The sequence below is a fragment of the Dermacentor albipictus genome, chromosome 1 (assembly GCF_038994185.2).
Source record: "Dermacentor albipictus isolate Rhodes 1998 colony chromosome 1, USDA_Dalb.pri_finalv2, whole genome shotgun sequence".
NCBI classification, from domain to species: Eukaryota; Metazoa; Arthropoda; class Arachnida; order Ixodida; family Ixodidae; genus Dermacentor; species Dermacentor albipictus.
Genome location: NC_091821.1, coordinates 88,215,305 through 88,237,217, shown reverse-complemented (window position 1 = coordinate 88,237,217; position 21,913 = coordinate 88,215,305). Strand labels below are relative to the sequence as shown.

Here is a 21,913-nt window from a genome sequence, read left to right as displayed (position 1 = left end):
GCCCACCATCCTTCAACAAATATGTTGTTATCTGATCCTCCCCAGCTGCCTTCCCCCTTTGCATAGGTCCCAAGGCTTTCTTTACTTCTTCCGGCGTTACTTGTGGGATGTCAAATTCCTCTAGACTATTCTCTCTTCCATTATCGTCGTGGGTGCCACTGGTATTGTATAAATCTCTATAGAACTCCTCAGCCACTCGAACTAATCCATATTAGTAATGGTATTGCCGGTTTTGTCTCTTAACGCATACATCTGACACATAAGCAACATAAACATACTGCTTGTCTATTACACTTTCAATTAACCTGTATTTGGTTGCCGACTTTCTTGACGTCTTCCTCCAATCTGTGCCCACGTGTTTCAGGTACAGATACTTGTGCAATTTAGCCATCCATTTATTTTTATCCATGTTCCTGAGTAATTCTTCAAAAATAAATTTGCTCTGCGTTTCTCTGACTTCAAAAGAGGACAAACGCTTGTCACCCTGTACTGCCTCGATTCTGGTTTTAGCATGGGCTCCTAAAGCCAACCAGCCCACCGATCATCGGTGACCTTCCGACCCCGACAAGATATCCGATTTGAAGCACAGAATGGCATTTGCGAACGTTAGCGCTGGTACCATTATTCCTTTCCAGATTATACGTAACCTCTCATAATTATTGTGGCGTCAAAGTGCTCTATGTTTAATTATTTTTGCATTCCGCTTCCCCTTTACTTTCACATTCTCTTGGTGCATGCTTGAGTAAGTCTTTCCTTCGTTTATGTATACGCCGATGTATTTATATTGCTTGACTATGGGTATGACTAGCTGTTGAATTGACACCACTTAATTACTTGCCTCTTCAGTAAATCTTATCATTTCTAATTTCTCTGTGCTAAACTTGAGGCCCTAGATTTGTCGCTGCGGTGCCAAAGATATTCGCAAGTGTCTGTAAATATCTTGCATTGTCCGCTAGTAGCACTATATCGTCTGCATACATCCGTCCGCGGACCTTCTGCTGCACCATTTGTCCATTACGCATGTAGGATAAACCAAATCCTAATTCAATGTTTTCCAGTCGTCTTCCTATGCACTTAACATAAAGCGTGAAAAACAATGGAGACCGAAAACATCCTTGCTTCAGTCCTTGGTGAAGTGCCACCACTTCATTACCTTTCGACCTTCCCATGCAATTTGCACTCAGTTGCCTCTATATACGTATATCCCTCATCAGCTCCACTAAATCGTCATCCTGCCTTCGTGCTTAGGAGTATCCCATAACACTTCCCTGTCTAAGTTGTCGTAGCCTCCTTTAATATCTGGAGATGCTATCCATAAAGATCTATTCTGAGCTACTGAAATCTCTATGTACTTAGAACAAACATATCCTCCAAGCATCTGCCTCCATGGCCTGAACCCATTCTGTAGTTGCCCCAATACATAATTATTTTCCGCCCATTTGGACAATTCTAATTTTATAGCTTCTATTTCCATTCTATATATGACCGACGTTACCGTAAATGGCATCTACGAGCTCGTCTTATCGTTATCACCTTTGCCTTTGTAGATGAGGTTCCTGTTGCTTACACGACAGCCAACCAGAATTTGTTTCGTTCTAATCACTTGCTCTATGGCATTAGTCAACAGTGCCTTGCTCTTTGGACCGAGGTTTTTGATTAGCTGTACACGCTAATTGCTTCGTCATTCAGCTGCGTTTGAATTTCCAGCCAATTTTCCTGCTTGCGACCAGCCTGCACGTTTATGTAACAACGTCTCTTTGAACACACTGCGCCATCTAGTGGCACCGTCACCAAGTGTCTAAATATATATGGAGGCGGCATCGATTCCGCCCAGCACCCGATAAACTCTCGAGGATATTTTGTCATCCAAGAGTGCCACATACCCACAGGCACACACCTGCAGTGAGCAACGTTGGTTCGACGCTTGGTTTCGAACCCGGTTCCCTACATTTGTGCTTGTTTTAGGAATATTGAGTTGACGTCGTCGGGCCCACAGGATGATGATAATTTTACAAAAGGATAGAAAGTTGGGCGAGTCGGCACGGTAACATGATCTTGGATTGTAGCGCGAAGTAACACGGACAGAGACTAGAAGCAGACGCTCGTCCTGTCTGCTTCTAGTCTCTAGCGTCTGCTTCTAGTCTCTAGCGTCTGCTTCTAGTGTCTGTCAGTGTCACTTCGCGCTGTATACAATCCAAGATCATGATGGTAATTTTAACCGATCAGCTATGTTCATAATGCCAACAGAATCAATAACAATGGGAAACATGGGAGAGAAATCAAAATTAGAGGCATCAGGAGTGGCAACTTCGAAAACTGAAGAACAACAAATACTACTAAAGACGTTGTTAAAAAAAATAGAGGCCAATCCCTTGGCAAGAATGGCTCGCCGGGTTTATCATAAAGAGATATATCCGACTTATCTTTGGTGTTAACAATGGACCAGAACTTGGGGTTATTTTAACAGCATATTTGGTAATGTGTCGCCAAAGAAATGCTCTTTAGCAGCGCAAAGGCAGTTCGTATATTCTGCGGTTTTAGAAAAATACGAATCCCAGCGAGCATCTGTGTGTCACGATTTAGCCATACGAAATAGGCACTTTTTTCTTATTTGAAAGAAGGGCAAAAATTCGGTTATACCATGGTGATCTAGCATTAGCACGAATATTCCTCGCAGTTCTATATGTGTTGATAAGCTTGCTAATTTTTGAGCAAAATAAATCCTAGTTTTCTTGAACCGAAAAAAAAAATTATGGGGTTTGACCAAAACCGATAAATAAAAGGATAAGCGCCACCCGAACAGATGTTGGGAAAACTGAAATCACCTAACAATTGCCAAAGAAGGATAGCGACATACAATGCTGTTGATGATGTCATGAAGCTCGTCGAGAAATGGTAATGCGCATTTCGGAGGGCGGTAACAGACAGCTAATATTATTCTAGTGTTCTTTTTTTAAAGAAATACAGGCCCATATGGTTTTCAAATTAGAAACAACGTCTATCTAGAAAGATAAGATAACCCTAGATATCGCTATCAGAGTTCCAACCCCGTGTCTCTTATCGTGGCCCCAAAGATACACGTCAATTTTTTTATTTTTTTATCTTGGAAACTTTCCCTATTGCATACGTTCTCGCTCAACCACGCTTCGGTAAGAAAAATAAGGTCTGCGTTACTTGAAGATACTGGTGAGTTGAAATGGTCCCGCTTGCTGATGAAGCTTCTTGCGTGAGCGAAAATGGTCGGCACTGAATTAACGCCACCAGCCCTCGCAAATTGGTAGACTGGCGCAACTTTAGGCTGGGGATGCGATGACTGCGTATTTCGGTTAATACGTGCACGTGCGCTAGAAGATGGCCCGCCAGCGTTGTGCGTGATCGAGCAAATTGCGGTGCCCGAAGTACGAGGTGAACGTTTGCGTGATATCCCTTGAACGCTATCAGCTAGGCGGTCAGAGATGGAAGTGGTTTTGGTAACAAATAGTTTATCATGTCGTAGATGGAAAACTGGGGATTGCGGAAGCGCTTTGGGGGGGGGGGGGGGGCGAAATCTACCGGCCTTTTGCGGGTGTGACGTGCAGCGGCCGACAAATTTGTAATGGCAACGCTAGTGTCCTTTAGTTTTGACCACTGTTTCCAAACCATTTACTTTATTCTGAATGTACTAAATTTCAGAATCAAGAGGCCTGCATCGACCACCTTGATATCGACCACCAAGGCGGCGAGCCCGTTGAATGGCATCATGCCTTAGGTTAGGATCGATATCTCCTTGCAACACAGCAGTAATTTTTTCCTCACTTTGTTTCTTTGTGGATATTGCAGAGATGTTCTTCCTACGCTGGCAGTGTCCGCTGTGGGAGCATGGTGCTGTCTCAGTTAAGTAAGTTTACAGCCGAAGAAATGGCAAAGGGCAGCAGCTTTTTCTTTTTCGTTTCCTTTCTTTTTAATATTTCTGCAGCCATATACATTGTCTGCCTTGGCGCTTGTATATAACTTAATCATCAGTTTATGTATTTTGACATGTTGTGCCAAATGTACCACTACCAAGATCGATAGCTAAGTTGATCATCTGCCTGGATAATAAGCAAATATATTAATGTATATATTAGACGTATACATATTAAATACGTCTGTAGACTTACAAGAGATTTCAGTGCCCCACTTTCCTTCCTCATATTATTCACATCCATATGCCTCCCACTACTTTAATACGTCTTAGTGATGTGGAATGGCAGAATAACCTGTCGTGGTTACTCTGTGGATATGGTGTTCGGCTGCTAAGCGCAAGGTCGCGGGATCGAACCCCGGCCACGGCGGCCGATTTCGATAGGAGCGAAATACGAAAACACCCGTGTAGTTAGATTTAGGCGCACGTGCTGTATTCATTCTGTTCCGAGCTTCGTGCTTTCTCTTGAGCCTTTCCTTCTAGCTGCACTCCTTTGGTGTAATCTAATAGGTTCTCTCTCCCTCAGCACGTGTCAGCTCATCGAATGTGCACTCCTAGCCATCGACTGATGTTCAAGCTGCGTTATTCATTGTGTGACCTACTGAGTTATTGATCATTACGTAGTACCTGCTTACCCCGTTCTTAGTTTTTATTCTATTTCTTTGTCCCACAATTTCTTGTCGTAGTTGTTTTGCCTTTTCACTGTCTTGATTTTTCTTTCTGTGTGCGCCAGTATATACCCTCCGGTTGCTCCTGGGCAGACACAATAAAGTTGGATTTATTATTATTATTATTATTATTATTATTATTATTATTATTATTATTATTATTATTATTATTATTATTATTATTATACTAGCGCGCTACCTTTCCTCGCGATGAGAACAGCGATATATTCTTTCGTACGTCACGAGGAACCTAAATGACATCAAAAGCACGGCAGAGGGCACCAGTGGCGTTTCGGGAAATGCAGCCCCTTCTCCCCCACCCCTCCCCCCCCACCCACCTCCAGGTTGAAACGTTACCGAACCGAGCACATAGAACAAAAAGAGCAAGAAAAAAAAACGACAAAAGAGAAAGAAAGGCCTGTAAGCGCGCGACCACCCACCGGCTTCGCGCACCCGTCGGATGCTGGGGAGACGGGCGTTATGAAAGAACGCAGTGACGACGACGACAGCAGTGACTGCATCCGCAGCGAATGCCGGAGCGCGCAATGCGCTTTGGCAGCCAGGAAGTTGGTGCAATGGAAATGCGCCGCGGGGTGAAACGCATTGTGCGCCCGAGGCGGGATGCCGTCAGCTGCCGAGCGCGCGATGTGCAGCGCTCGCCAAGGGCGTTGGCCACCGAGCTGCGGGGGCCATTCGCGCCATCTTTCATCTTCGTTCCTGTCCTCCCTCGAATGGTCACTCGCTGTCGCTGAATGTCTCCGGTATCGTCTGCACTATGATGGGAAGCGAATAAAATTGCTTTTCGTGCGCTGCTCCCACGAGCCGAAAACAACTCCACCGCGGAGATGATGCTGCCTGTGTCTGTGTATGCGCCTGTCTTTCGAGACGTGGTTGTCCCAGTTACTCGGCTCGGGACGAACGCTGAAGGGTATAAAGGTGAGGCAGTTACTTGGGATTCGTAGATCGCTATGATCGGATCATTTCCTCCCCGTGTTCATAGGCAAGGCTTGCCTCATCCTGCTAGAACACTGTTATTCAAGCTAATCGATGGCTCCGTCCTGGTGTGTGAATGCTTATACCGACCAGGAAGTGTGGACAGTATGTCGTGTGTATTTTGTGGTTTTTGCGAGATATTTGAGACATTATGTTAGGGTGTCCTGTTTTCGTTGAGCATCTCCCGTCGCTACTGAGCGACTATAGTCAATTTGTCCTGCGGTGTACGACCATCGATGACTGCCTATATCCGAGTGGTTGTGCTTCTCGGCGCCACTAGATGAGCCATCGCGTTTTGCCTACTTTCCTAAAAGAAACTGACCTGGCTTCCCGTTTGTAGAGCACTTTTAAAGCGAAACTTTCGTTGTCTACCTTCCCAAGTTCGGCGGGGCGGCTGGCTGCTTGCTGTTTGCCTGCTGCTGGGACGGTTGGTAACCTTTTTGTGAAAGAGTGTTCTAGATGAAACGCTCTAGAGAACATCCAGTCATCCCACTGTGTGGATAAACTCCTTCATAATCAACGCCAAAACCTCGTTTACTCTTAGTGCGTCATTATTTGCGCTTGTTGTGTTTATGACATTAGTTTATTGTTACTGCTACGTGAAGAGGAGTAGGCGTCACCAGTGAGGAGTAGACGTCACCAATGCTGGGTGGCTAAATCCCCTCTTTTAACTTTTCGATAACTGAAATATATATAATATTTTCCTGTATTTTACTGCCTCAGCAGCAATGGTACTTTCGCACCACATCTGTCGTGTTCGCATCCTTTGCGCCAGGTGCAAGCAATGGCGAACGGGTTCTACGAACAAAAAGACTTCCTAAAGTCCCAAAGTTTTAATTTCTAACGACTACTTATTGTACATTCGCATTATTCGTTATGTTCGCATTCACAATTTGCTGGTAAAGGGTTCCTTTGCCTACAAACCGCTGCAGCGTAATTGCTGTCTTAATGAGGGCCTCGTTTTCGTGTGCTCTCTGAAGTTCTGTCGGCATCTTGTGCTTATTGGGTCCGGGTCCGATGCAGCATGTGCAACGTCCGCGGCGCTTGACCCCGCATGAGACTCGGCTATGCTTTTACTTAGCTCCTTTCTCATTAGTGCCATTTGTGAACATAATATATTCTTGTAAACGACATCAGCCATGGCTTCCAATATTGGTGACGCCACGGAACAGGCCACAATGAAAAAAATCTATAATAGTTTGGGATGGATTGGAGCATGCTAAAAGTGGAAACAAGGGGTACTTCAAGCTGCCTTTAGCTGACGAATAGCTTTTTTATGCCACAGCTATTTCGTTAGGTTACTTGTTTTTTATTCCGGGTGAAGAAAGTACTCTTTCAGGCTGACACTCGAAATAAATGTTTACTCTCTCTCTCACATGCACATTCGAAGCATGCTATGGATACATGGAGCACAAACCACAGATCAATTCCTACTCCAGGTATGAATCACGGCACAACATTATGCCAAGAGCCATTACAGGCCTCCCTAGGTACGCAAGGATTGAATAGCTAAGGTTCTACACCAAACTGCCGTTCCTCGAGGATATTATCAAGGTACTCAAAAAGAATACTACCAATAGACGACTTTCGCTATTTTCGGAACTGCCAATAGCCTCCATACAAGGATAACCAATCGCTGACAATCGCATCTCAACGCCCATAGCACCATTGGAAGAAATCTACATTGTAACCGATAAACCTTTGACGAAAAACGCTGCAAGGACAGGCATCAAAACGAATGCAAGGCACGTGCGAACAGAATAAACAAGGCTACAGAAGAAAGGAAACCGCATTATTACACAGATGCATGGTACGATCCCGGCACGCAAAGCTTCACACAGTCAGCTTCACCCACAAATTCACGTTTCATAGCATCCGTAGCGCACCAGGAACACTTTACCGCATCACTGGAACTACATGTTAAAGCTATTCCTTTCAAGACACATATCGCGCTCCAAGAAGCAGGAGCCCTCAAATAGTTATCGTGTCAGAACCCGATGCATATTCAAACTTAGAGGCTCTAAAGAATCCGTACCCACTTTGTGGGAACGCCCAATAAAGAACCACTATACAACAAAATTATCAGAATACTACAGAGCAAGCATAGTATCATGCCTCGGGTGGACTGGGTCCAGGAACATGCGGACTGCTTCGGTCACAACAGATCACGTGACAAGAATGGGATTCTCTGCCATTTCTGTCCCGCTACCCCCGGAGCACATTTCCACGATGGGAGCAGCAACAATCGACTCCAAACTAAGCTGCGAATGCCATGAACAGGGAAAGCTGGCACAACAGTTACCCTGACAACGAATACTCCTTGCCTTAAGAGCTTAGCGGAGGAAACGAGATCTTCATACATGAACTTCCAACAGGAACAGCCCTCATAAAAGATGGTATGGGTAAACCGGTGGTTCACAAGACAAGAATGAAAGCATGAAGACAACCGAGAAACAGCCAAAGTAACCTGCTCCCAGATGTGAGAGCAGCACACAAAACTCAAGACAACTATTTTAGTTTTTCCTAAACTTGAAAACCAGTCAGAGACAAATAAGAGACAGCTCAGAACAATGGATTCATGGACGTACAGGCCCGTCAAAGAAGACCTCACTACTCCTTAGCAAGGCGAATAGAATATCATTCTTTTCCCGCTACCCAAACCCCACCTCAAAAAAAAAAAGAAAGAAAGCTAACGCCCAAGCATTTGCTCTAAGAAACAAATATTCGTTCGTTCATTTCAGTGTTCTGGGTGATAAAGAAAGAGAGCGTTAAGCCAGTATAAAACCAAATGCGTGCGGGCATTGTGCGACATTTGCACGCCAGCTTGGCGCCGCGCGCAACATGTGGCGTCGTGCGGGAGCCAGCTACGCTGTCTAATTACTGTGCCAGCTGCGTGTGGTTTTGTCCGAAGATGGCGGCCCAGGTTTCGTGGTCGGTAGAAATGAGTTCTGAGGCAATGCGAGCCGAACTCTCCCGAGGCGACCCATGGCCGCTGGGTTGTCTCCCACATCGCCGACCACAGCGCGTGTCGAGGTGCTTCTGGCTTCGCACAAGTCAGTTCCACGACTGGTTCCATGCTGCTGCGTTCTGGTTGGCTTCTCCATTTTCGCCCAGCGACACCGGTGACCTCATGCCACGGCCTGCCGTCCGTCAAAGCCATTCTCCCGGGGACTTGCCCCCGGAGTGCGCGGCGAATGCGGACAAAGCCCGCTGCCACTCTCGGATCGGATTAGTCCGAGTGTGGCGAACAAGATAGGCTCCCGTCTTATTACTGACGCAAAAGCTCGCTTCGGCGGACACAGACACGGACCCATTATGTGAGCCTCTCTCCTCGGCGGCTTCCGGCGGAGGCACCATCCACTGGATCTTTGTTTTCTTTTCCCCCTTTTTTTCTTATTCCTTGTCGAAAACCTTTGTTGGCCTTGGTTATACACTCGAATAGAGACTAGCTCAGTAAACAATAATTTTTGCTTTAGCTCCTCCTCTGTGACACGTACAACATATCTTCGCAATGCATCTTGTATTTGCTAGCTTTTCCTTCCGCTGTTTACCACTGCCTATGTTCTTTTGTAATCTTTACCTGCACCTCCCCCCCTTCTCGTCAACCTCCGCCACAGCACCTTTCCAAATTTACCTGAAGACACGATGAGTACAAAGAAGAAAAATGAGCGTTACGAATTAAAAAAAAATAAACCGAACCGGTCAAAAAACTTTTGTGCGTATTTCCTTCAACCACACAGTACGCAAATAAATCCTGCCGATGCGCAATCGCCCAGTCAGTTGCGATCTGTCCAGAAAAGTTCTGTAGAAGCTGTTAAAATATTTCACACATAAGAGAGAGAGAGAGAGAGAGAAAGAAAGAGAGAGAGAGAGAGGCTTGCTCTTGTGTTTTTTTTTTTCAGTAACCATTTACAAGCGACTCTTCTGTCGAAGTAGCGAAGTACGTATGTGATGGATATATTTGAAGGAAATGCCTGTCTAAGAGGCCGGTTTTCTCCGTTTTAAACACAACTGCAAGCGCACTGGAGGCACTTTTGTATTCGCAGCCTTGACACTGCCGAGATAGAGTTCGTTACTCCACCGCAAAAACGATAAGAAAAGAAAAACAAAAAACACAGCCCCCCTCCGCCACACACCACGCACGCACGCACGCACACACACACACACACACACACACACGCACACGCACACACACACACACACACACACACACACACACACACACGCACACATATTGTTGCGCCTCTAGTGCGCATCGTCTTTAATCTGAGGTCGCATACTTAATGAAAATGCGTGGCATGTTTACTGAAACTGAGTATGAGCTTTCCACCAAAGCTTCATTTCAAGATGAGAGTAGCAAGAATGATAGATAGCATGGGGGAGAAGGCGTACTGCATTCTGGCTGCAACTAATAAATATCCTCAAAGCATTTGCAAAACGTATATACGAGAACATTCGCGAATTGCACGACTTATTACAGCTTTGTGCTAAATATGCAAGGCATTTCATTTATTTTCACCTTAAAGGACCGGAGGCATTACATAAGGGAGGGCTTTAATCCTTGTGACAATGTTAGAACAAATGTACAGAAAAGTAAAAAAACAACAATAAACAAAAACAAGCCAGGAACAATTGCGAAAAAGGGGGAACATCGTGTTCCCCTTTTTAAGGGTAAGGGTAAGTGGTAAGTAAGGGTAAGTGGAATCGGTAATTAAGCAATGTGGTTATTTAATATGTTATGTCTTACGATCCAAAATAAATAAAGGGGATACTTGTGCATGAGCCATGTATCCACTCTGTCACTTGATATTTAATTGAAGCCCTACTGCCATTCACCAATTTGGAGAGAAATATTCACGACAGAATTTGACTTCAGGGACATTATGGTTAGAAAATGCTAGTAGCAACACATAATCATGGCGGCACTCAACCATTTGCATACATAATATTTAGGCCGAATGGACATGGATTTAGGGGTGAAGTAAGCCGGACTACACACGGTGTCCCAGCTATCACGCACTAAGATTTTTTTAAAAATCTAATTCCACGTAGCTGGACAGAATCAAGGTAATGTTGTTTGCCGTCGCATCGAGATACTCAGATTATTTTTCGAATTCCGCATAATTAAACCATTAGTCTTAATAATTATACAACTTCTCAAGCATTATAATTAGCTGAAAAGGGTCAATGAAAAAATTGTAGAGCAACATGAAAAAATCCCAATACAGCTTTCTGTCGCCCAATACGTACTGCATAAAAGTGCTTTTCCGAGCGTGAAGGAAGCCCGGGAATACACGAAAAGTGTGTCCAGCCGCCAGTCTCGCGGCAATTTTGCGTACATTTGTGGGCTTTTTTCACGCTCGGAAAAACAATTTTATGTAGCACGTATTGAGCAACAGAAAGCTGTATTGGGATTTTCTCATGTTACTCTACAATTTTCTCATTGGCACGTTTCGTCTAATTATAATACTTTAATTTCAAAGGCACTGCCTATTTCACCTGAAGAAAAATGTTTTTCTGTTGAGTCTTGCTCAAGCGGAGTGTCCTTTGGCAGTAGCACTTAAGGGCGGTATTGTCCAATCTGCTAGAAAAAATGTGAGAGGTCGTACGAGTGTAACGTGCAAACTGCATCATGAAGTCGGCCCCAGAGATCGCATTTACGTACGCTGGTTGATTGCCTTAACGTCCTGAAGCAAGATTCGCGTTATGAACGCTGTATCGGTAAAGTTGTGGATTATATTCGGTCATCTTGGGGTTTTTCAATTCAATTATGGGACTTTACGTGCCAAAACCACGATCTGATTATGAGGCACGCCGTAGTGGGGGACTTCGGAAATTTGGACCACCTGCGATTCTTTAACATGCACCTAAATCAAAGCACACGGGTGTTTTCGCATTTCGCCCCCATCGAAATGTGGCCACCGTGGCCAAGATTCGATCCAGCGTCCTCGTGCTTAGCGGCCCAACACCATAGCCACTAAGCAGCCACGGCGGGTGAGGGGATTCTAGAACGCGCACCTGAATACCGTAGGAAACTGGCGGCCCCGAATCAGTAGGACCAGCCCTCTCTAAGGGGTCTTCCTCGTCGTCCATGCACCATGATAATAATAATAATAATAATAATAATAATAATAATAATAATAATAATAATAATAATAATACTTTATTGCGCCAAGTATTGAAAAAATGTACAAACATCCGGCCTGCCAAAGCCTCATTGGGCTTGAGTGGCAGAGCCCGACAGGCAGCGGAACCACGCAGATAAACACACAGGCATGAACGCACATGAAAAGTTACAGAACATCAAATTAGTATAGTGGCAAAAAAATAATAATAAAAATAGACACGGACCCAAGTTACATATAAAAAACACAACAGAATAAAGAGCAAGGAAGGAAAATAAAATAGCATGAAAATACTCAGATAAGTGCAACAAATACTGCAGTAACTAGCGAATTCACAGGATTCATTTGATAAGTGGTGGAGCATGCGTGTACAACGTCGTACAGCCACTAAGTAGCGTATCGCAGCATCTTTTTTATTTTATATATAGTTTTTGCACGGCGAACACTTGGAGGCAACCTATTGAAGTAAAAGGGAACGTAAAAATCTCTTACTCGCTTTCCATATCTTGTAAACCGTCGGGGAATACAAAAAGCTTCCTTCGGTCGAAGAGACCGTGTGGGAACATACGGAATTTTATAGTCACTAAACCAAAAATGTTTCAGGACAATAGTTTCCATCAAAAGGCGATCAAAATCAGGTAGCGAAAATACCTTAAAGACATCAGAATTGGGGCGCAGGCCTAAATCATAGCCAATATTTTTTAACAGAGATCTTAGGAGAGAATTGATCCTGTTCTTCCAACGAACTGCACAGTGACCATAGATCGTTATGCCATAACGCAGTACGCTATAACCGAGGGCGTTTACAATAGCTTTGCGTATTGAAAGTGGCATATAGTATCTAATGTTATACAGCACACAGGAGACGGTTCGGAGCTTTTTACAAATGTGGGATAAGTGGTCATTCCAAGAAAGAGCACTGTCAAAGTATAATCCTAGGTATTTCACAGTAGTTTTATAGCTCAGGGGTAGACATTGACATTGAGAACAATTAGATCCGTGCAAGAGCAGCTGTTGGTTCAAATCTACTTTCTTCATCGGGCTGTGAAAACATATAAGTTGGGTCTTAGAGCTGTTTACTTTGATTAGGTTGCGTGAGAACCAGTCCATAGCAATAGTTGCTGCAGCTTGAAGAGAAGAAAGGGAGTCAGAGTAGTTCGGCGACTGGGATACGAGGACAGTATCGTCAGCGTACTGATACAGGCTTGCAGGCACGGCGTTTGAAAGGTCGTTCACGTAGACGTTAAATAACAGCGGACTAATTATGGAACCTTGAGGAACGCCAGCTTTTATTAGCAAAGAAGCACTCTTTGCCCGCCCAATCGAGACGTACTGCGTTCTCTGCTGCAAAAAATTTTTCAAAAGCGAAAGAAACACTCCACGGAAGCCTAACCTGGATAGTTTACACAATAACAGAGTGTGACAAACGCTGTCAAAAGCCTTGCTGACATCCAGAAACAGTGCACTGGGACTGTCCATTCTTCCGGCCTCAGCAACACTAAATTCTTTGGACGTTCGTCCCTATCGGAATGCGCATGGCGCTGCTGATAATCAGCCGCCCCAGAAGGGGAACGTCATGTTAAGGGGAACGTCATTACGACTGAGCCACCGCGATGGGTAGTGTTTATGCTAAAATGGCTTGTATAAGGACGAGTGCTTGCTAATCGCCATGGCGAACATCATTACCGGAGGCGGTAGGCTAAGATGAAACGACTTATAGTTCGGCCCCAGCTATGTTGAATAACTTTTCATCAATAGCAGCGTGACCAAACTTCCCTTGTCTTTAAGACCTAAACTCGAGGCAAATAACTTAACAAAAAAAAACTAACAAGATAAGTCAAGAAGCAAGGGATAAAATAAATAAATAAATATAGGAACAAGAACGGCAAGTGCCAGAAGCAAGTGCATATTCAGAAGAAACACGGCAGCATTCATCGTGCCATGTGATTTAAGCTGGTAGAACACACAAACTCAAGTTATTAGAAATTATCAGAAAAAATAACGAACCCTTCCCGTACCAGAAAATGGGGTAAGCGAAGCTTGTCCTATGTGCACCTGATAGCCACGTTAAGTTACCCACAGGTAACGGCGCCGAATTGCTTCGGCCTCCCGCTCGCTCAGCTCGGGATCTTCTCGTTGCTGTCGGATTGCTTGGTCTCGCGCGGCTCTAACGGCTGGATCGGCGCGCCGTTTCACGGGCGAGTTCTCACCGCCAGTCGTCGAAGGCAGCCAGTTCCTCGGGAGAAGTCGCAAGGCGTGGCCGTCCCATCCGTTTTCCGAAAATGAACTGAACGGAAACGAAGCCGGCGCAGCGCGCGCGAAACCCTTTCTATCCCTTTCCCTCCTCGGCGGAAGCAAAACGGCTCTGATTGGTTGCGCGCGTGGCGTGAGCGCGCGCCTAGGCAGCTGGAATCCTTGCTAACGACTCACGCTCCGGCGCCGGCTTAGCTGTCAACTCATCAAACCGCCCTTTCCCGCAGCTGGTGTGTTCTGAGAACAACTGGGATTTTGCGTGACCATATTGCCACCAAAACTTGTGAGCCAATAGCAGCTTCAGCTACAAATTAACAATGAATGTGGTCATTATATAACTAGTTTCTGTTGTCTCTGTCTCACGCTGTAACTTCTACGGCGGACGAGCGAAACATCCTCTTTCCTAGTCGCTGCTGTTATTGAAACAAACACTTGAGATGCCTGACGCCACAGGCAAGAAGGCGAGCGCCTGCTGCGCCCAGCACGCTTCGCAAGTGCACTCTCACTCATGCGATTGCGTCACGGCTGCTCCTAGCTTGAGCCACGACGTCGTTTAGGCATGGTACGGTCAGCTTCGATTAATTTCCTTCCCTCTCAGCATCACTGTTGGGCACGCTCTTAAATGACGTCCTCAGAGTGACATTTATTGGGAATCGGCGGGAACTCCTGCCGAGCGCGTTACGGCAGCAAGGTCGCAATTACGCAAGTAATGACGGCTGAACGACCATGAGTGTCAAGGGCAGGATAATGAAGCTGGGGCGACCGCCGCGCTTGCACCACTCCGAGAATAGGTAGGCGGACCGAAAGGAATGAAAGCCGCATTGATCTGTGAGCGTGGAAAGCAACTGGAGTGTTAGACGCTCCCCCACTTGGAAGCTTCGTTTCACTTTAGTGTTTGTTTTCGAAGCTACCGACTCCATCCAGCACAACATGTGCGTGAACGCCTCAGCAGCGCTCCATTGTTAAATATTTTCTTATTTCTCGTTTCTTCGTTAGCATCTCATATATTCACGACTGGGAATTTCTGTCCACCTGGTACTACGTGTGCATGCTGTTTGAAGCTGATGTGAGTAGCAGAAAAACATTTTGCAGCTGAATTTTCACTATGTCTGTATAGAAACTTTCATTCTTCGCGATTCAGTATTGCACGCACTTGCGTCTATTAGCGATATCTGGCCAGCATTTTAACCATGTATCTTTCTCAATTAACAACGCGATTACTCCTGTCGTCTTATCATCCTCTTCCGTTTTAACACGTGTTTAATATCATGCATGCAGTAGGATATAGAGGAAAATTAAACTAAATAGGTCGTGATTACACGTATATTTTTTTCACGTTTATGTAACCAGCGCAACATGCGTTCGCTGTGCGCATATTTCTGAATTTGTAGCTGTCTGCAGTGAGGTTCAGTTAGAATAACTTCGTGTGCAAATTGCGTGGGTTTCCTCAAAAACTGAGATCTCTGTCTTGACGGTTGTTTGGTTCCTTGTCGCTACAGCAAACAGCGCAACTGTAAGAAAGACCATGAATAGCAGAGAATACATAGCACGCGGGGGTATCCCAGATAACATGAAGGAAGTTATACAAACAAGCGAAGCCTCGTATATACTGATGAAACCAGCTTTATACAGTCAGCAACCAGCTCAAGAAGCCTCCAGGATTTGTGGTGTCCTCTATGAGACAATTAGTACTAGTGTTAGCACTCATTACTACTAATGACGCTAATAAACACTTTAGGGACTTTACTACGACCCTGATGTAAGTACTGGCGTTTTAGAGCACATCTGGAAATCTGCTATAAATGCTAATATGTGAAATGAAATAAAAAAAGTCGCAGTTTCGCCCGACAGGCGAAGCATCGATTGCGATAGCAAATTAGTAGACAGCTATACGATATAAGAATAGTAGCTTTATCGGCCGTATAACCTTGTAAACATTCGCTTACTGACTAAATTAACAAGCATGGTCTCGCGTACGCACAAGCAAACAGGAACACTTCTCACTCGATGACTACGGAAAGTTGTTGTCAAAACGCTGGAGTGAGGAAGTGCGGCAGAAGCAGCGAGCGAATTGACCTTCGTGCTGCCTCTCGCTTCACCGCAGACTAAGCTGTGCAAGCACAGTGCACACGATTCCGTCCCCATCGCAGATCGCTTTCGAAATAGGGCCCACGCAGCCGCGCCATACACAGCAGCCTTCGGAGAAGAACCCCTCTCCCCCCCGTTGCCTTGCGCGCGGCGGGAAACGACGCGCTTCCTCCCCTTTTTTCCTCCCTCTCGAGCGCGACATTCGCTCACCCTCGAACGCTTTCACCCCCACATACAACATACGGTGCGGAGCGACAATGTTATCGCCCTTGCACTTTATGCGGAACATCACGGCGGCGACGACGGCAACGACGACGGCGAGAGAAGTGCGCCTGGAGTGTCCATATAATTGCTATCGCAATAAAATGTCATTTTTGGTTACTTGGGGCGCTCCGAGATTAAGGACTTTCGCTGTACTGGCTATTGACCTGGTAAGACTGAAAGCATAGCTAAACTTCGTGTAATCCCACCGCCAGACTCTCTCTTTGTCTCTCATTCGACATTTAATGAGTTCCACGAGGACAGTGAATCGACAATCAATAGACAGTTTCTGTTTAGCATACGCAAATTATAGCGTACGCTATACGCTATAGTGTAGCGTACGCTAAGCAGCGCACGTTTTCTATAATTTTAGTTGGCCGGCGATATCTCCGGAGCACAGAGGCCATATGCCGTCGCTGCGGCTATTTACCGACTGTAGCGATAGGTGGCGCTGACATCTGGAATGTTTTAGTGTTCCTGTATATGCTCCCGCAGGGAGCAGAGTTGCGCATAACTTTTCCGGCGCCGCTCACACGGCTATTGGCCGAGCGCGAAAAATGACGTCAAATGATCCGCGCCGCTGCGAAGCCAACTTTACGGGTGCATCGCCGACTCATGCGAACTCATCGTTTCCGTCAGTGCCATCGCCATTGCAATCAGCGGACCGTCGATCGTGCGTTCAGAGGAGCAGCTATGGTTTTCAGGTGCGGTATTCGACGATGTGAAGTCAAGGACCTTGGTGAAGTGATACGAAACACATCGTACTGGCACTTGTATTTCAGTATGAAGGGGTGCAGCGCACCACACTGCAGAAACCGCATGGAAGGCGGTGAAGCGCTCTACGCGGTGCCAGTGGAACAAAACTTGTCGTTCAATTAAACATGCTGGAAATCTACGTTGTGCTTTGGTGAATGCTGTTACCTGTGGGCGGGAGTGGAGTGAATGCACTGTTGAATGACGTAAAATTTTCTTGCCTCTGATGCGATAGGTCACAAAGCTTTGTAACCTGGCTTTTTGGCCAAAGCCTGCTTCAGTGATTTCATTGACTTGATACAGTGTCTTCAACTACTGGCTCTTTTCTGAGTGGTAAGAGATCAAGAAAAATGTGTTGTCATATTACAGTCTGCACTGGGTGAATAATTACTCTGCAAGTTTGTCATCTTGATGTGATTAGTGCAACAAAAATAACCTGTTGTTACTCTTAATAGCTTGTTGCCTTTCCAGTTTCTTTGAATTACAATTAATTTGTTGCCCCTAAGGTTTCAAGAACCAGCACACTTGGCCTGCTGCCAGCAGTCGTTCATGCATACCCTTGTATGAAATAAATTTGATCTAGAAGCTCTTGCATCTTGAATCTTTTTCTACTTGCAGATTTGCTGCTACTAAATGGCTGATTATTCTGCGGTATGAATGAATCGTAAAAGTAAGCTTTGCTTAAAATGTGCGCATGTGAACATTTGAAATGCGCTTAAATATGTGTCTGCACCGCATGTATCGAAAACGTGCAGCTGTTGTGAGCGGTGGCTAGTGATAAATGACGCTCTGTTAACGGTCACTGACATAACTGCAAGCACGATAGCTCTCTTGGCGACGGTCATTAATCGGCTAGTTGCGGCAGCCAAAATGCATTAAGTGTCCACCTTACGTGTGTGAAGTTTTCTTTAAACACTCTTTAAAACATTTCTTGCCCTCTGAACATGATAAGACAACTTCATATGCATGCTGAAAATCATTGCACCGCTTTTTGTGGCAACGTACTGCGTGTTTGCGAGCGAACTTTGGAGCTGTTCGAGCCACGGGAGTATTTTATTTTGGGGAATCGAAGGCGGTCCTACCCCCTATTTGTACGCTCATGTGTGTGTTTGTATATGCGTGTTTACATAGGTACATACAAAGTTTCGGTTGGTTGGAAACCCACCCCCTCCGGCTGCACGAATGACTCGTTCGAGCGTTGCCTGTATTAAGAAGTGCCCTTTGCTAAGCGCCTGCGAACAATTGGCGCTTGTAGCTCGCGACCACTAGGGAAAAAGGCGGAACGCCGCGCGGCATTTGGCTCCTGCGCGCGCGAGGAGTGGCTTCGCTGCAGAGCTGGAGCACGACGGTGGACCTATGCGCAACTCTGCACCCTGGGGGAGCATATGCAGGAACACTAGAATGTTTCTTTCGTTAGGCTTCGAGTCGTTCGAAACGAGAAGCGATCCCTAAAGCACCACGAGGTTGTCCATAATACTCTGTCGCCGAATCGGCCTGAGACTAAGCGAAAGCCTTTTACACAATCATTTGCTACGAACGAAGTGCATTTTACAAAAGCAACGCCAAATTCAATTCGAAGTGGACAGCCGGAACCGCCGCCATATTTCACGCAAACTCCGCAAACCACGCAAAAAATGCTAACCCTAACTCGTTTGCGTTGCGTACGCCCGCTTTATACCCGCTATTTCGTTTAGCGTTCAGCGCATGCGCAGTGACGACCCGCTATTTTTTAGCGTACGCAATAGTATAGCGTACACTCTTCAGTGAGCACGAGCGTTTCTGTGACTGCCGGCGCTTACCAGTAGAGCACACAGGATTGCGCGTTCCGCTTGACCGCTAGACAGCGTGCAGGCACTTCGAACTGGTCGCGAGCGCGGCGATAATTACTGAGGTTACCAAAGCCGTTATCTCTTCACCCGTTGTGGGCCTCTCTCGAGAGTTCACCTTTTCCTCTCGTTCGTGCTCTTTAGTTCTGTGAAAATAACAGCAATAATTTTCTTGCTGCGACGTAGCGCGTTCGGAAATAACGCTCCGGCCATCGTTCCGCCGTTTTGTGCGACGGAGACCTTCAGAGGATAAGCGATGCAATAATGCTGTCTGTACTTAAGATAGCAGCGAAGTTACATTATCTTTGGTTATAAAACGATAACGTGGCATTCCAGTCCCCTTTAAGTTGAGGAACCGCACTTTAGGTGGTTTCTATAAACAAAAGCGTAATGTTCACAAATGATTTCTTTTTTAATTTCGACTCCATGAGTTGTATTAGCATTAGGTTCCAACCGCTATGGCCGTGCTGCACTTTTATTTTTCTTCTGTTTTCTAATAAGTGCAATGATCGATTGGATCATACAGTAGCAACTGCAGCTCTTTTGAGGCGAAAAAAAAATAACAACATAAATCTGCACGTCATTTCCGTTCTGCAATGCGAGTGGTCTGCTGGGTACATAAAAACGAAAACTCAGTCTTTACCCCGACAAACTGAAGAAGGGATTGTAGGCACGGCATCCCAAGAAGAGTGTCTGTGGTACTCTGTTGCCATAGCGAGGCACCTCAAAGAGATGTTTCGAAATTTTGGCCTCCAATATAATCGTTGCATTATCCCCGCGTTTGCACAGCCCTAGAAGAAAGCTGCATAGCCATACAGCTTCAGCCAGAGAATAGGCGTACTATAAGCGCAACTGATCCCAAGACCCCCCTTACGGCGTGTCTCGTAACTGTATCGTGGTTTTGGCACAACAAAAGGCTAGGTACACTTCTGGTGCGCCCACGCTATGTGTGTGTGTATGTGTGTGTGCGTGTGCGTGTGCGTGTGTGTGTGTGCGCTAAATTTTATGAGCGCCAGCTTATAGCACAAGCGACCGCCACGCTTTCTCACATTTTCTATACGCTTTCCAGCTCTGCAGGTGCGTGCGTGCGTGCGTGCGTGCGTGTGTGTGTGTGTGTGTGTGTGTGTGTGTGTGTGTGTGTGTGTGTGTGTGCGTGTGTGTGCGTGCGTGCGTGCGTGCGTGCGTGCGCGCTAAATTTTATCAGAGCGCCAGCTCATAGCACAAGCGACCGCAACGCTTTCTCACATTTTCTATATGCTTTTCAGCTCTGCAGGCGCCGCTTGTGCTTTCTTACAAATTTCTTAACAACTGAGCGCAAACAATGTGACCCGCCGCACATTGCAACCATTCACAATTTTACCTATCTCTGATGCGTACTCCGCGCAAGATTTACTCTTGGATGTTTCCTCATCTTAGATGTTTCCTCATCAAATAAGAGGGGGGTGGGGCAAGAGGATGGCGTTCAGGAGTCAACTGGGAGGCTACGGTCGCCCTCCCCCCCCTTCTTATCCCTCGCCCCATCCATCTCGTCAAACACGTTCGCGGGCACGGTGTAACTATGCCAGTATACCGTCATTTCCGAATACTGCTCCCCGGTGTCTTCCATCGTAGCCGTCATTCTTGTGCCCCCCCCCTCTCCTTTCTCTTACTCTGTCACTTGCATACCGGTTTTCCTGTATATCGTACACTGTATGGTACACGAAGAGACGTTATTCAAGCAGACATTGGCGATTGGTGGGCCGAATTTAATGTGGGGAATCGTTAGAAAGAATCCGTATAACGGGGACTTGTCTGCGAACAATGGGGCGCAAAGTAAAGCGAGCATTTTCAATGAACAAGGAACCTATATCTTTAAAAAGCCAGGGGTTCCATCTTGTCTTCGCTGACCGACATAAATTTCCTCCGCGCACTTGACGCCCATAGAGGATACAAGGATTTGCTATGCCGATTCAATGACAAGCCGCCTTTATGAACTACACTCGCATAGGATGCCGAAAGATAAAAAAATATAACTGCAAGGAGGCGTAACTGGTATGCGCCCGTCTCGGTGCCGTTCAATGAACGCTCACTGAAAGAAACACCATACAGTGTTCGATCACCCTGTGTGTGCACGCCGTTTCGATCAATAAGCACTTGGAAGAAAGGATAGCCTTCTTATTGATTCGCTGAGCGGAATAAGCGATGTAAGCATCGAAAACAGCGGTGCTGCAAAAGAAGGCCAGCAGGTGTCGGGAATCACTGGTAAGACCTCAGTTAGACATGCATCTCCTATCTAGAAACAGCGTAATACCTGTTGCGTTCGTTCAACAAATAGAAATGTAGAAAAAAAAGAAACGTGAGCGCGCTGGCTAGCAATTCTTTCTTTTTTCTCAAGAAATGCAGTTATAAACCATAAGAAGTATATCACTTAACGACAGACGGTCCTTTGCATGAAGGCTGAATCCTAAGCGGCGACCTCTGTTCTGGCAGTCAGGCTAAATCAATATTCTAACGAAGGCACTCAATAATGCGCCGCTTTACGTCGACACAAAAAGTTATTCTGGCTCCACTGCACACATCCTTCTATGTACTCATGTTGCAGCAATCTTTCATCCAGCAGGGTAGAAATCTGCACACGTCTGTCGGTTCGCTTCAAATTGTTTTTGTCGCTACCTGCCTGACGACAATGATGACAACAACAATTCCAATCGTCGTGCATTAGCCGAAAAAACGACATCCTTTGCAAAACTATATAAAAGAAAAGAAAGCCAATTGAGTTTTGCGATGAAATCAGCCTTATATTGAGTGCTGTCGACACGCATAATTCATGAGATGAAAAGCAGAAAACTACTCTTACATTTGGAACATTTTTCATGAGGCTAAACTGCGCACGGCAACGTCAAATTAGGCCACCTTTTAAGTCGATAACCTTGAAGCACGCACGTAAAGCTCCCAGCACGCCTGCGCAGAGCGCGGTAGCGGTGTGCAGCAACGTGCACTTGCGCTGTCTGGCGGAGTCCGCTG

The 21,913-nt window shown here is 45.8% G+C and overlaps 1 protein-coding gene across 4 annotated transcripts in view; it reads right to left on the bottom strand.

Annotated features, from left to right (window-relative positions):
* Nucleotides 1–21,913, bottom strand: part of LOC139048715 (uncharacterized) — a 293,534-nt gene that overhangs the window by 220,491 nt on the left and 51,130 nt on the right. The gene's annotated exons all lie outside the window — the stretch shown is intronic.